Genomic DNA, 14,526 nt, shown 5'->3' on the forward strand with positions numbered 1-14,526 from the left:
TGTAGGTACAGCTGTCAGAAGCTAAAATTACCTGTTGTGTCTCTTTGTTGTCTCTACTCTTTTTAGGTTCCCTACAAACTTCCCTTTCAAAAACACCTTGCATCTCTTTCAGCTGTCATCTGCTGTTGATGGAGGGGTGAGGTTTGGGGATCGGGGGGAAGCATTCTATAGTCTTATGATTAAATCTCTGTCTTTTAATGGGCCCTTGTCCCTAGACCATGAACTTACTTCATCAGTGTTTCTAAACTTTTTTTTTCCTTTTTCTCTGTCAAGTTGAGTTGGAACTGGAAGCCTAGAGGAAGCTAGCTAGAGTTGCAAAGTTTCCCTTCAGCTGCTTAAGTAAGATAACGCTCTTAATAAACTCTTTGCTGGGGGAGTAAGCCTTTGTTATGGGAAATGCTCTAATTATATTTTTAAATGATTACTTTTTCCCTCTCTATGCCAGGGACATCAGGTGATATTTTTTGGTATATACCATGAGAACCAAGTGGGATTCCTGGAAGTAGAGCCTGTAAGTGTGTAGGGGCTCCTCTCAGACTGCAGCCCCCAGGAGGCTCCAATGCTCACTCTGCTCCATATTCAGCCTGTTGCCGAATTCCTGCTTAGGTGTTCCTGCCAGTTTGCTGTTCCACTGACATCTGCTACAGGTAATCTGATCTTTGCTGTGATGCTCTGTAATCTCCTGTCTTTCCCATGTTCAGGCTGAGACCTCAATTCTCTGATGGGTCTAAGATGTCATTGATTTTCAGTTTCTCCAGCCTTGTGGTGTAGGGATATGAGTGTTGACTTCTAAGCTCTTCAATGTTGAAGCTGAAACTAGAAGTCTTCCATGTACTTTCTTCTAGTAACAGACAGTATGGCATAGAGCAGTGTTTCTCAAAAGAAAATACACATATTGATCTATATACCTAAGTATTGATATATTATTTTATTATAATTTTATGTTAAAATATAGAAACACACAGGGAGGGGAACATCACACACTGTGGCCTTTTGGGGTTTGGGGTTAGGGGAGTGGTACCAGTAGGAGAAATACCTAATGAGATGACTGGGGGGGATGGATGCAGCAAACCACCAAGGCATGTGTATACCTATGTAACAAACCTGCATGATCTGCACATGTACCCCAGAACTGAAAGTATAATAAATAAAATAATTTTTAAAAAGTCAAATGATAAAATGTAAAAAATAAAATAAAATATAATATAGAAATACAAATTTAGATCTAAACGCCATAATCCTATAATTCTTAACCAAGTTTTTGAAATATAATTCATCTGTTAAATTTTAAAATCTCAAAAACTATTAAAATTTTAACTAACACTGCCAATTTAAGATTGTGTGGGCGAGCCAAAATATTATTATAGGTTTAATAGAAGGAATATACTATTTAGTTCTGATATTATCCTTGGTCTTTTTCTGTTTTTTGGCTTCAATAATTCTCATATAGGAAAGTTCGGTTTAATAGGGCTATCTAAAATGTTACTGGAATATCACAGTTTTCTACTTATGATATCAAACAAAGCTCTGACATTATGCACCTTTTCAATATCAGTTTTAATGAACTGTGTTTTGATAATTCTATAAATGTATTGCAATCACATGGCAATATGTGTCCATTGAAGCATTATTAAAATCTGTATTTAAATCACTATTTACTTATTCCTTTGAATTCAGAACATGAAAAAATTTCTCTCTATAATTATTATCAAATATTAATATTAATTAATGTAATATATCAAAATATATTAATGGTATAATTAATATATCAAAATATATTAATGACATATGGCTAATGTATGGTATATATATGATAAAGTTAATATATAACAATATTAACTACATAGGTATTATGTTATAATACGTAGTTAATATATTATGACTAACAACCTTTATTATGTTGCAACTTAAGACATACAAAGTACCTCCTAATGAGTGTAAAATGTTAAATCTTCTTTTGAGTTCAGTATGCCTCTACCACAGTGAACCCTAGGACATTTGAATCAATTCTTTTTTTTTTTTTGAGACGGAGTTTCGCTCTTGTTACCCAGGCTGGAGTGCAATGGCGCGATCTCGGCTCACCATCCTGGTCAACATGGTGAAACCCCATCTCTACTACAAATACAAAAAATTATCTGGGCATGGTGGCACATGCCTGTAATCCCAGCTACTCAGGAGGCTGAGGCAGGAGAATTGCTTAAATCAATTCTTTTGAAGCCATTTGTCTATTTGATTATGAATCTCTATTTGGTCACTGGGCATAATCCTACATACACCTCATTCTAGACATATATCCATAAGCAACAAAAATGAAGCAATTGGGATCCATTGAAGTAACTGTTAACAGAGTAACTATCCACATGATCCGGAATTTGCACATATCTGTGGTTTCTTTTCTGTATACTATTTTTAATAAAGATATTATAGTCCCCTAATAATACATACATCAAGTTCACATTAAGAAAAAAACTATATTTTGCCAAATTTCATAATCAGACTGGGTTTAAAAAACAGCTCTGAAGACTCATAACTCTATGATCTTGAGATATTTACTTAAAATCTCTAAACTTTTAATTTCCGAATTAGGGAAGTCATATGACAGAGTTGCTGTGAAGTCAAATGAAGAATGAATGCAAAGTCCCAACACTTGAGGCATTCCCTCTGTTCTTTCAATTAGTCATTAGCTTAAACTGAACATTTTTTACATAGTTCCCTGGTAAAGGTGTTTTTACATATAGTAAGACCTAATAGATAATATTATGTTATATAATATATAATTATTGTATATAAAACTGTATATAAATAAATATATAGTACATATTTAGCCATGTAGAAAGGGAATTTTTTTAATGAAAAATTAAATTGGCTGAAGAAAGTAGAAATCATCACATAGAGAAGTGGTTAGCATTGTGGAAGTACAGATATATACCAAACAATATTACAGAAACATACTCGAAATAAACCACACCGACAGAAAGAGATCTCATTAGGATAGAATGTTGGAAGATTGGTGTCTTCACTTGTTATTCCCAGAGTCTGACCTTTCTTATCATGTAGCATTGTCAGGGATATCTAAATTTAAAAATATATGAAGGAGTTCTTAAACTTCGGATTTTGTAATAATTATAATAGAAAAGAGTATGAGTTTTGTAGTCTCCAGTTCCCTTCAATAAGAATTTGATGAGGAATAGTCAACAGCATTCACGCTGGTCAAGGCTGGATCAAATTGTGATCCTACTTCTTATCTTAAAGCTGCCTGTTTAGAAATTATGCAGCTTGCTTTGATGCCTGTCTTACTCTTACTATTAGCCCTTTAGTGCTTACCTTAAGAATGACTTAATAATACTGTTACTTTGCATCTCTCAAAGGCTATGCCCTGTTCCTGTATGCTTTCTTCCAGATGTATTGTCTTCTGAAGGATGGGCGTGGCAATTTAGGGCATCTTTTGGTAGGAAGTATGATTTCTCTGTTTGGGCACAAAGAAGTGTATGTGGAATATAAACTAAATGCATTCTCCCAGAAGACTCAGTTGTAAAACTTAGCTCATTAATGTAGTGTTGAATGTTTTTACATGAGTCATACTTGACCTTCTTGAATGTAAGTAAATAACTGAGATGAATTGCATAAAACCCTGAGGGATAGCAGAAGGGAAAGGGCAACCCTTTTATCTGATCCCATGCCTGAGATTCCTTCCCTCTACCATACTACTGAAAATAAAAAAACTTGTCAGGTGCTCCAAAAATCAATGCTTATGTTCGTATAGAGAGAGCAGAAGTGACTGTTATTATTTTATTACTTGTATTTACTGGGCATCATATTCTTTCTTCATGTGTTTTGCATTTGAGGCTGGAGATAAAGGTAGAGGAAAAAGGATTTTAAAAAAACAAATTACTTAAACATGGAGTCCCCTTTTTTTTTTTTTTTGAGACAGAGTCTTGCTCACTCTCTCTTTCAGGCTGGAGTGTAGTGATGCGATCTCAACTCACTGCAACCTCTGCCTCCTGGGTTCAAGAGATTCTCCTGCCTCAGCCTCCTGAGTAGCTGAAATTACAGGCATGTGCCACCATGCCTGGCTAATTTTTGTACTTTTAGTAGAAACGGGGTTTCGCCATATTGGCCACACTGGTCTCGAATTCCTGACCTCAAGTGATCCACCCACCTCGGCTACCCAAAGTCCTGGGATTACAGGCGTGAGCCCTGGTGCTCAGTCAAACATGAAGTCTTTACTGACCATTATAATATAAGAGATGAGATCATGAGAATTAATGAATGTTTTGGAAGGCGTACATACATATATCACTTAGAAAAAAGGAAAGCTCAATCTGCTGTAAATTATGTGCTTTGTTTCAGCAACTCTTGTTTCTTTTCCTTTTCACTTCTCTTTTTTTTTTTTTTTTTTTTTTTTCGGTAGTGTCCTAAATGGGGCAAAGAGTGAGTTATCTGACAAATTTAGATTTTGCAAACCTGGGCATTGATGAGAGAGCTATTGAAACACATTAAGAAATATTTTCAACACACAAATGTGTCATTTCCTTTCTTCATGTCCCAGATGCTGAAATACTGCGAGATAAAGATTTTGGGTTTCAATTGTAAAGAGCGAGAAGTGGATAAATCAGTGCTGCTTTCTTTCGGACCAAAGGTAAAAAAAAGAAAATGCTTATTTTAATGTTTTCTTTTCCAGAATTGCTTCTATTGATTGTTATGTGTCTACTCTATGTATGTGTGTGTGCATGCACGCATGTCTGTAATAGGTGATATATTTGTGTGTGTGTGTGTGTGTGTATGTGTGTGTGTGTGTGTGTGTGTAGGATCAGTAATTTCTAGTAGAATGCTTTATTCTATCACCAACAATTTGGTTTGGTTGTTTTCGATAATAAAAAAATAGAGATGTCTGCTAAATTTTCCATGAGTGAAAAACGTGTGCACAAATACACATGAAATACACTAAATGTTGTGTAGTTTGAAGTGAGAAGATGGTTTTCTTATATCCCTGATGCCTATTTTGTTTAAAATATTGGCTTTATTCAAAGTATACTTTGATATATTTCAGTCTTCTCCTTTCCTAACTTTTACTGGAACCTTTTTGGTTTTAATGTCTTTTATTATCTTTCCTTGATTATATAGCAAATACTGGCTGAGTGTCTACTATATGCTCTTAATTGAACTAGATGAGGGGAAAGGATGCAAAAAGGAAAATACAGTTCTTTTTGTATTTAGGAATCTTATGATTTAAAACATATCCCCAAATAGGCATAATGTAATTTGAGAACCTCAAGTAGTATGAAAGTGCTATTGCTAATTACCATGAAAATATAGACCAGACCAGAATTACTACTCTGGGAGAAAAGACTACCAAAAAATAAGTCTTCATGGAAATGCTAGAAATCCGATTAATCTTGAAGAATAATTAAGATTCACACAGCATATCATGGGGGTGTTGACCAGGTAAAAATAGTTATAGAAAAATCAAAGAACTGAAGTTATCAATGTTTTAGGCATTGATTAGCAGTTTTATGCTGTGGGTAAGAGCTGATCTTCTGGGAATAGACTGTGTTCAAATTCCAGCTTCCCCATTCCCTAGCTGAGTAGCATTGACTAGTTACTTACACATTTCAGGCCTTGGCTCCCTAACATGTAAAATGGAGAAAATACTACTGTATACTTTATGAATATACTGTGAGAACAAAATAAAAACAGCTTATATTAAAAAAAATGGTATTTTAATACAACAGTGATTCATACATTGATGGTTTTCTGTGTACCAGGCAATTTGCAAAAATTATTTTTAATTCTAACAAGAATTATTTAAATGTATATTGTGATCATATTTTATGATTTCTTACTAAAATCTTTTTTACAGGAAAGTTTCTTAAGCATAAAGCTGTTGGTTTCACGACTAATCTTAATTTAATTTTCATTTTAAATATACATTCAACTGCTGTTACAAAGATCAAAGTTTTTATTTTATATAATAAGGAGGATCACAGGGTTATTATTTATTCCAAGTCTTAAAGGTAAAATTGACCTTAACAATATGATTTAAAAAACTGAATAGGGAAAAATCTTAGAAAAATAATACATGTCAAATATGAAAAGATAGATGGTAAATAGATGGAATATAAAGACCATATTCACATGCACAGGTAAAAGAAACCTGTGGGGATGTATAAGTAATGAATATGAATATAGATAATAACCCAAGAGGAAAAATGCATAATGAACAATTACATGGAAATCTCTCTCTTACATTAATAATAAAAAAATAAAAATGAAATTTTTAACTTTAGGTGTTATTTAACTCATAAAAATCTCAATGATTCTAAAATAAGCTTGATTATTTAATGGTAATAAATTTTGCTTAAAACTGCCATATTCATATATATGACTGGAACATTTATAAATTTGTGTGATCTTTTTAAAGATCACTGAGATGGTAGAGAGCAAGAAGTTCAAAATAGTTTTCCTTTCACCTTTTAGTTTCACATTTGGTGAATTGTCCTAAAGAAACATTTTAATAGAAGAAAGCTACATTATGAAAATATTGGCTGGGCGTGGTGGTTCACTTTGGGTGGCTGAGGTGAGTGGATCACCTAAGGTCAGGAATTTGAGAACAGTCTGACCAACATGATGAAACCCTGTCTCTCCTAAAAATACAAAAATGAACTGGGCATGGTGGCAAGTGCATGTAATCCCAGCTACTTGGGAGGCTGAGTCGGGAGAATTGTGTGAGCCCAGGAGGTGGAGGTTGCAGTGAGCTGAAATCACACCATTGCACTCCAGCCTGGGTGACAAAATGAGACTCCATCTCAAAAAAAAAAAAGCAAAAATATTTATCACATCCTTATTTATATCAGTGAAGCATTGCCCCCTGACAAAAGAAAAAAGAAATTTAAAAGAAAAAATTATATTTTAGAAAAATGGCTGTATTAATAAAAACATATTCATATGTATGTGTGTGTGTATATATATATATGATGAATTATTGTGTAGTAAAGACTTGGAACCAACCCAAATGTCCATCAATGATAGACTGGATAAAGAAAATGGGGCACATATACACCATGAAATACTATGCAACCATAAAGAAGAATGAGTTCATGTCTTGAGCAGGGAAATGGATGAAGCTGGAAACCATCATTCTCAGCAAACGAACACAGGAACAGAACACCAAACACCACATGTTTTCATTCATTAGTGGGAGTTGAGCAAGGAGAACACATGGACACAGGAAGGGGAGCATCACACACCAGGGCCTGTCCGTGGGTCAGTGGTAAGGGGAGGGAGAGCCTTAGGACAAATACTTGATGCATTTAGGGCTTAAAACCTAGATGATGGGTTGATGAGTGCAGCAAATCACCATGGCACATATATACCTATGTAATAAACCTGCACATTCTGCACATGTATCCCAGAACTTAGAGTATAATAAAAAAATCATTTCAAATTTGAAATATTAAAATAATGAGATGATTTTAAGGAAAATGCATAATATCATGCATGATATGTTCATGATGACATGAAATATGTTACATATATACATCTCTCCAGAGACTCAAGTTTCATTTAAAAATTAAGGGTTTTTTCCTTTATTAGGGTAATGAGATGACAGAAATTTTATCCTAACTTATCTATAACATTATTATTTTGTTTTCTAATAAAAACAAAAAAAGTAAGGTGTATGGTTCCAAACAAATTAACCTTGAAATTCTTTCATTATGAATTTCCTGTTGTGGTTTCTGTAAACTTTTCACCCACTTGATAAAAAGCTGATATTACAGAAACGTGTTTCACTTCTCATGAAAACATGCTTTTAATAGATTACACAAACTCAAAGGATTTCACAATCCTTTATCAGTACGTTGACATTTGGTAGGAAATGTAACTTTATGTGAAGCTACTTTTTCTCCTAAGTTTGGAAATGATATTAAAAGGCACACTTGAATGGTCTGAGTTGTTCACTGCCTGCTAATGAAGGTTCATGCATGTATGTATGCTAATGTTACTAAAAAATTACAATGATTATAACCAGAGTAAGGAGCTGAAATAATCTGGTAATTTTAATAATAAACTCTTTTGAAGCAAAGTGGGTTCACTGAGGGTAATATTTTTTGTTTCAGTTTGCTAGTTACATGCAGTGCAGAGAGAAGTATTTTATTTTCCAATGTATAACAGAATTTTAAAAATTCCCACTTTGGTGAACTGCAAACTTTTCTTGAGGCATACAAGATACAAAATGCAGCCATCTTGAAAAATATCTTGTCTTTCATTTATTTATGTAATTGTAAATACTGCATGGTGTATGTAATGAGCACCTTCAGGAAGTCTCTGATCACTGAACCAAAGAGATCCAAGACTCCATGTCATGGATCTGATGTGAGAGGAGACAGACGATAGATAGACAAGACAAATAAGGAAAATTTGTTTTGTGTTAGATGGTGATATGTTTTAGGGAGAGAAATCAAGCCAGGAGGGGGAAGAGAAAACCCCAAGTGGTTGTAAGTTGAAATCTGATGTTCTGGAATGTTCTCCTTCCTTCCTCTTCCTCCTCCTCTTCCCCTTCCCCTTCCCTTCCGTCCTTTCTCTCTTTCTCTTTTCTTTTTTCTTTCTTTCTTTCTCTCCTTCTCTCTTTCCCTCTTTTTTTTTTTCTGAGATGGGGTTTCATTCTTGTCCTGGCTGGAATGCAGTGGCCTGATGTCATCTCACTGCAACCTCTGCCTCCTTGGTTCAAGTGATTCTCTTGCCTTGGCCTCATGAGTTTCTGGGATTACCGGCACCCAACACCATGCTCAGCTAATTTTTTTTTTTTAGTAGAGATGGGGTTTCATCATGTTGGCCAGGCTGGTCTTGAACTCCTGACCTCAGGTGATCCACCCACCTTGACCTCCCAAGGTGTAGGGATTTCAAGTGGTCTGCTTTATTGAGACAGATACTTTAGTGAGAGCCTGAGTGAGACAAGAAGGCATTCAGGGGCTTTGAGCATGAGACTGACTCAGTCTGCCTTACTTTTTAAGAGGATTCTTCTGGAAGCTGTGTGGAGAATTAATTCAAGAGTCTAAGAGTGAAAGTTAGGGAGCAATTAAAATCGTCAAGGTGAGGCCACACTCAATAGCTCATGCATAACCGCAGCACTTTGGGAGGCTGAGCTGGGAAGATTGCTTGAGGCTAAAGAGTTTAAGATCAGCCTGGTCAACATAGCAAGACCCCATCTCTACAAAAAAATAAGTAACTGGGCATGGTGGCATGCACCAGTAGTCTCAGCTACTCAGGAGGCTGAGTTGGGAGGATTGCTTGAACCCAGAAGGTCAAGGCTGCAGTGATCACATGGCTGCATTCCAGCCTGGGCAAGAGAGCAAGACCTTGTCTCAAAAAAAAAAAAAAATATCAGGGTAAAAAAAGATGATGGGACATGGGCAGGGTGGTAGCAAGGAAATGACAAGAAGCACCCAGTTTCCGCATAAGGTTTGAGAACAAAGCAACAGGATCAGATGAGGGATTGGATGTGGTGGACGAGAAAAGGCAAGAAGCAAGGAACACCCCTAGGTTTGGACCATATTCTAAGCAGAGGTGTTGTTAGGCAGTGGCATATATGGGCCTGGAGTTGAGAGGCGAGGTGTGGGCAAGAGTTAAAGACTTAAGAGTCATCAGCCTTGTGGATTATATTTAGAGCAATGAGGCTAGTGAGATCACCAAGGGAGTGGATATAGAAGGAGAGAAAAGAGAACAGAAACTGGGCCCCGGCTTACTCTGCTGTTAAGAGGTTGGGGAGATGAGGAGGAATAACCAGAAATAAACAAAACTCCCCTTAATGTACTATTTCAGTGTATTCGTCAGTGTCTCTCTTCTCAACAGAAAACCATGAGCATGAGCAGGTTTCAGTCGTGTACTCAGGGACTTTCATTTTTATACGTTTACTACTGCCTATCTTGCAAGGTTGTTATTATTATTATTATTGTTTTGCTTCTACCACACAAGAAAAACAACTTAAATTCTATGTAACAGGTTACGGATTTCTTGCATGCCATGATCTTCTTTGTTCTTTTCCATGACTGTTTCTTGTTTTTCACCTGCATTGTCAAAAAAAGTTCTTCCTTGTCTTTTGTACTGAGTCTTGTTCCTCTACTCACCCATTGAATATGTTTTTTCAAGTTTATGTCTCTCATGTTTTTTTCCTGAAAAAAGGTATTTTCTACTCTTTAATTTTTTCCTCCTATTCTTTGTTAAAGTGCTATGTTTTAGATGCTATTAATTTGTCCTCTTTCTTAATGCCCTTGGATTTTCCTCTTAATTGCCTGCACCATTGCAGCTACCAGAGGTGCTTGGCTGGGGTAGATAAAAATCAGTTAAAGTCCAAAATTGTAATAGAGTGTAAGGAATGGAAATCAGGAGTTTTTATACAATCAAATATGGGTCTTATAGGTAAGAGTGGTCTAGAAACGAAGCTCTGGCTTCTGATTTGAGTGACTGTGCTTTGCCGGCATATGCCTGTCTGTGTCATGTATTCTCCAATACACAGTAAGGAGATGATCACAGTAAGTGTTTATGATGATAAACTGATGATGTAAGTGGATGATATGCCATCAGTAAAAATCTGGAAGAAGGAAAGTTAGGCTGCTGTAGAAAAGGCACCTTTGTAGCTAGTTGTATTATGTAAAACAAAAGCTGATTCTAAGATTGAGATCTGGGGTGGCTATATCGGCTCCATCAGTACACAGGCAGTAGTTCAAGTCATGGAAGTAGATGACATTCTCAGAATAAGACAAAACAAAGTAAATCAGAAAATGCCACAAATCCTGTGACTGCATTATCTGTGATGAACGTGATCTTGTTTTTGTGGAAAATATATATAACAATATTTCACGCAGTTCATGATAAACCAATCTCTTTTGGGTGTTGCCCCAGAAAGCAAACAGGACTTCCCATGGTGCACAAATGTAGCCATAGGGAATACTGATCATTCCTCATTCCACTAAGTACACTTCAGTGTTCACCTCCCTTCTGGCCCACTATACCTGTCAGGGGCATATTATAGACAAATTATTGTCAGTTATGCTGGACCTCACAGATATTTACTAGAGGGTTTTCTTTTTTCAGAGTTTATATAAATCTTCTCAAGGTAACCATAGTTTAAAATAGTAATCCTGGGTGCAGTGGCTCACACCTGTAATTCCAGCACTTTGGGAGGCAGAGGTGGGTGGATCACCTGAGGTCAGGAGTTCAAGACCAGCCTAGCCAACAAGGTGAAACCTCATCTCTACTAAAAATACAAAAACTAGCCAGGCATGGTGGTGTGTGCCTGTAATTTCAGCTACTCAGAGTCTGAGGCAGGAGAATCACTTGAATCTGGGAGGCAGAGGTTGCAATGAGCAACCAAGATTTGGTTCAGGTCCAAGGATGCTATCAAAAGAGTAAGAATATAGAATAGAAGAAAGCCCATCTGGATTATAGACAAACTTATTTGCCAAGAATTTCTGTGCCAAAAGAAGCATACATTTTGCATCTTACTATTATCCAAGCATCTATCTTATTTAAAAACAAAAATAAAAACCAAAGCTAATATATCCAAGCATCTATCTTATTTAAAAACAAAATAAAAACCAAAGACTATCAGGTTGCTTTCTGCTCTAGCAACATAATGTGGAGAAAAAGAGACATGGTCCCTACCCTTTCAGAATTCACGGTGTACAGATATTTATCAGATTAGAAAGGTTTCAACTTTTTTCATAAACATTCTTACCTGGTAAATAGAATAATCTGAGACGGCTCTTTTGCATTTCAGTAAAAATGGAGCCAGAATATCTCAAATGTGAGGACAAAAGCCATAATCAAACATATGGAGAAGGGGCCAGTAGGTAGCCTGAAAGGAAACCATTTCTAGTTATAGATATGTACTGTGTAATAATATTTCAGTCAACACAGGACCATATGTACCATGGTGGTCTCATAGATTATAATGGAGTTGAAAAGTTCTATCACCTATTGACATTGTAGCTGTCCTAAGGTTGTAGCACATTGCATTACTCACATATTTGTGGTGATGCTGGTGTAAACAAGCCTACTGCTCTGTCAGTCATTTAAAAGTATAGCACATACAATTATGTAAGTATGTGATACTTGGTAATAAATGTTAGTGGTTTATGTATTTCCCATATTATACTTTTTAATCATTATTGTAGTGTGTACTCCTCCTACTTATATAAAAAGATGCAACTGTAAAACAGCCTCAGGCAGGTCCTTTGGGAGTTATTCTGAAAGAAGGTGTTGTTATCATAGGAGATAACAGTTCCATGCCTGTTACTGCTTCTGAAAACCTTTCAGTGGGAGAAGATATGGAGGGAAAGACAGTGACATTGATGAGCCTGACCCTGTGTAGACCTAAGCTAATGTGTGTGTTTGTATCTTAGTTTTCAACAAAAAAAGTTGAAGAAGGAGACATTTTTTTAAAAGTTAAAAAAGCTTATAGGATAAAGCTGTTTAGAAAGAAAATATTTTTGTATAGCTATATAATTTATGGTTTAAGCTAAGTGTTATTACAACAGAGTCAGAATGGTTTTTAAAAGAAGTTTATAAAGTAAAAAAGGTACTGTAAACTAGGGCTAATTTATTAAAGAAAGAAATTTTTTTATACATTTAGTGTAGCTTAAGTGTACAGTGTTGATAAAGTCTACAGTATTTCACATTCACTCACCACTCACTCATTCACTCACTCACCCAGAGCAACTCCCAGTTCTGTGAATTTCATTTATCCTAATTGCCCTGTACAGATGTACAACTTTTTATCTTTTATACCCTATTTTTACTGCATTTCTCTATGTTTAGATGGGTTAGTGCCGAGTCTGTCCTGCAGACTGGCTGAGCGATGGATGTAAGGAGCACTTAGTCACAGGTATTTTTCGTGAGAGCCACTAGGGGACTGCTGGAGAGAGCAGACCCAATAAGCTGGACCCACGTGTGTTACTTAGTGCTAGTATAATGTCAAAGGCTTGAAGCCAACACAGTCTGTGGGTAATCGACATTGTCATCCTCCTTTGCAGGGAGCAGTCTTGTGGGGGAATGATCACAGGTCCGTCTTTGGATGACACAAATAGACATACCTAGATAGATTTCTTTACGTTCCTTTGTTACCTACTCCTCGCCGTTAGCCTTAAAGTAAGAGAATTAGCTGCCTTCAGCTTTATTCTTGTCTGAAGCTTTACAGAGCCTTCTGACCTTTCACAAGGGCTGCTTCTTTCCTTATAACTTCTCCCACCACCCTGACCGAACTACTACATGATAGAAACACAGATACTTACCATTGTGTTCCAACTGCCTACAGTATAACATCCTATATAGGTTTTTAGCCTAGGAGCAATAGGCTAGACCACACAGCCTGGGTATGTAGTAGGCTAGACCATCTAGGTTTATGTAAGTGCACTCTGTGATGTTTACACAGCAATGAAATTGCCTAACAATGCATCTCTCTGAACATATCTTTGTCCTTGAGTGACACATATCTATACATACCAGGTATACATGAACACAGTTTTTGTGATTCCATCTTTTACAAACTGAGTTCGAAGTTAAAAAGTATTTTTACAAAGTTCCAATTGCCTTAAACTACAGGGTTTATTTTTCACTTTTTTAAAATTAGACTTTTAAGTTCTGGGATACATGTGCAGAATGTGTAGGTTTGTTATACGGGTATACACATGCCATGGTTGTTTGGTGCACCAATCAACCCGCCATCTATATTAGGTATTTCTCCTAATGCTGTCCCTCTCCTTGCCTCCACCTGCTGACAGGCCCCAGTGTCTGATGTTCCCCTTCCTGTGTCCATGTGTTCTCATTGTTCAACTACCACTTATGAGTAAGAACATGTAGTGTTTGTTTTTTGGTTCCTATGTTTGCTGAAAATGATGGTTTGCAGCTTCATCCATGTCTCTGCAAAGGACATGAACTCATCCTGTTTTATGGCTGCATAATATTTCATGGTGTATATGTGCCCCATTTTCTTTATCCAGCCTATCACTGATGGGCATTTGGATTTGTTCCAAGAATGGCAATCATTAAAAAGTCAAGAAACAACCGATGCTGAAAAGGATGTAGAGAAATAGGAAAAGTTTTACATTGTTGGTGGGGGTGTAAATTAGTTCAACCATTGTGGAAGACAGTGTGGCAATTCATCAAGGATTTAGAACCAGAAATACTGTTTGACCCAGCAATCCCATTACTGGGTATAAATCCAAAGGATTATAAATTATTCAACTATAGTTTTAAAGTGAATTCTGCTAAGTTTTATTGTCATTTCAGATTGTTATATTTTTTGAGATGGAGTCTCCTTCTGTCACCCAGGCTGGAGTACAGTGGCTGGATCTTGACTCACTGAGACTTCCACCTCCCATGTTCAAGCAATTCTCCTGCTTCAGCCTCCCAAGTAGCTGGGATTACAGGCACCTGCTGCCATGCCTGGCCAATTTTTTATATTTTAGTATAGATGGGGTTTCACTGTGTTGCCCTGGCTGGTCTCTGACTCTGGAGCTCAGGCAGTCC

At 36.5% G+C, this 14,526-nt stretch overlaps 1 protein-coding gene across 2 annotated transcripts in view; it reads left to right on the forward strand.

Annotated features, from left to right (window-relative positions):
* The first annotated feature begins 4,585 nt into the window (after positions 1-4,585).
* MSR1 (macrophage scavenger receptor 1) overlaps positions 4,586-14,526 on the forward strand; it is a 92,671-nt gene continuing 82,730 nt past the window's right edge. For both annotated transcript variants that reach the window (XM_017963740.4, XM_008979241.6), the window contains exon 1: positions 4,586-4,639. The gene's annotated coding sequence lies outside the window, so the exon portion shown is untranslated. The remainder of the gene's footprint in view (positions 4,640-14,526) is intronic.

The sequence above is a fragment of the Callithrix jacchus genome, chromosome 13 (genome assembly GCF_049354715.1).
Source record: "Callithrix jacchus isolate 240 chromosome 13, calJac240_pri, whole genome shotgun sequence".
Lineage (NCBI taxonomy): Eukaryota > Metazoa > Chordata > Mammalia > Primates > Cebidae > Callithrix > Callithrix jacchus.